Genomic DNA, 2,500 nt, shown 5'->3' with positions numbered 1-2,500 from the left:
GATATGGCCGGACATGTGACACTGCGTGGTAGTTTGGGTGTTACAGCCACCTGAGCTAACTGCAAGAGCGGAGAGATGTCACTGACCACAAGGCTTAATGTATCTAGTAGGAAGAATAATCCAGTGTGGGAACATTTTAACAGATATCCTTCGAAGTATGGGAAAGGATGGAGAGGTATATGCAAACGTTGTAAACTTGAGTTACAAGGAATAGTTGCAAGAATGAAATCTCAGAGAACAACTAGAATTATCGGACGAGGATTATGGATGATCCAGGTAAAACTGAAAATCTGACTTTAAAGATGCCTCAAAGAAGTGTTGCAACTCCACCACTACAAAAAGAATGTCCAACTTCTGCCACAAGTTTTTCAAAGCGTAAAAGAACAACTTTGGACACATTTGTTACAAAGACAAGTTCTTATGAAAAAACAAATCTTGAGGAAGAAGTCGCTAAGATAGTCTTTGCAACCAACTCTTCATTTAGTTTGATAGAACATCCTCAGTTCTGTAAAATGGTTGTGAAGTTGAGGCCAGGATACCCTCCTCCAACAAGAAAAGCAATGGCAGACAAATTCCTGCCCATGATATATGAAAAAGAATATGCAAAGTATGCCACAAAGCTGAAGGATGAAACTGTATGTCTGTCTTTAGATGGGTGGATTAACATTTACAACGAGCCCATTGTATGCGTTGCTGTGACAACCTCAAATGGCCATACACATCTAATGGATACAATAGACACAAGTGGCCAGCCTCATACAGTTGAATATCTAGAAGAGCTAATGTAAACAAATTGAAGAACCTATAAGAACAGGGAAATGAACTGAAGCTGGTGACCTATGGCTATACTGCGTACATTCTGAATCTTCTGGCTCATGATCTGGAAACTGGCAGTTTTAAAGAGCATGTGGTGTATATAGTAAAATACTTTAGAAATACTCACTACGCTTCTGCAAGATACTGCCAGGAAGGTGGGCAACGTATTGTTATGCCTCAAGACACGATGTAATACTATGCGTAAATGTCTGAAGATATCCATAAGGAACTGGCCAGCTCGTGGAAATTTGTAAATTTGATGGGGAGCAGATTGATGTCAGAGTTACAGAGGTGTCTAACTTAACACCGAAGTGGTCAGCAGAGGACCTACTTGCATGACTAGAACCAGTAGCTGTGGCCCTGAACAAAGTATAGCGATAAATGCACAACTGCTGAAGCAGTGAACTTATGGAAAGAATTAATCACAACTTTATGCAATGGACTATACCAATGAAAACTCCCCTCACTTGTCCCAGTCATGAAATTTCGAGCCAAATTGGCTTCTTTTCATGCAAATATCCGTGAACAAGTGTATGTCACCTGTTCAACGGTGGAGGTCACCTTCAGATGTGGTGGATAGTGATGTTATTTGAGCAACACCACAAATGCCGTCTGCAACGGCATCGTCATCAGGGGTTAAAAGAATATTTTCAAGCTATGGTGTTATTCATTCAGAACTAAGAAATCGGCTGATGATAGAAAAAATCAGTAAAATTGGTGTTTTTGTTTAAAATCATGAATTCGCACAAGATGGGTGTATTTGATGATCCTAATGACCTGAATGCAAAAAAGAAACAACTTTATTGTCACGCGAATAAAAAATAAAAACTTTATTTCCTGAAGATTTTAAACTTAAATTTCAACGATCTTTTAATTTGTTTCCATGAATTAATTTTCAAAAGAAGGGGATAAGAATATAAATTCATTATGCTTTTGTTGACAGGTTATACTAATTGTGAATTTTCTTCTTTAAATTCATTACTTCAGAATATAAATATGATAATACATAATAAGTAAACCTCTTTGATTTCCCTTTTTAATTTGCATATATAATTTTTGTAGTGCTGTGTTATGAAAGAAAGTACTTTAGTATTCTACTTACTTCTCAGAAACAAGTACAGTTCATAATAAGTAAAACCCTTTGATTTAATTTTTAATGGAATGTGGAAATTTTTGTTGTAAAAGGAAGTTTTTAGTGCTAATTTCCATAGAAATATATAAAGCTGGTGTAATTATGTGTTTATTTTCATATTCTTCCTTTTAGATTCCATATTGCTTTGGGCAGAAATATATGTTGATTTCATTTTTTTAATCATTTGATATAAATCTTGATTTAAATCACTCATTTAAATCGTTATGATTTAAGTTGGCCAACCTTGATTACTATTAGAAGTAAAGGAGATAAAAAGAAAAGGAATTATAGTCATCATGATAATAAAAGATACAAAGACACACACGCACACGCACACGCACACGCACACGCACACGCACACACACACGCACACGCACACACACACGCACACGCACACGCACACACACACATACACATACACATACACACATATATAAATATATATATATAAATATATATAAATATATATATATATATATATATATATAAATATATATATATATATAAATCTATTTAGCTGTCTATCTATCTGTCTATCTATCTATCAATCTA

Source organism: Penaeus monodon, chromosome 4 (genome assembly GCF_015228065.2).
Source record: "Penaeus monodon isolate SGIC_2016 chromosome 4, NSTDA_Pmon_1, whole genome shotgun sequence".
In the NCBI taxonomy this organism is placed as follows: domain Eukaryota; kingdom Metazoa; phylum Arthropoda; class Malacostraca; order Decapoda; family Penaeidae; genus Penaeus; species Penaeus monodon.
Note: the sequence above shows the minus strand (reverse complement) of the source record.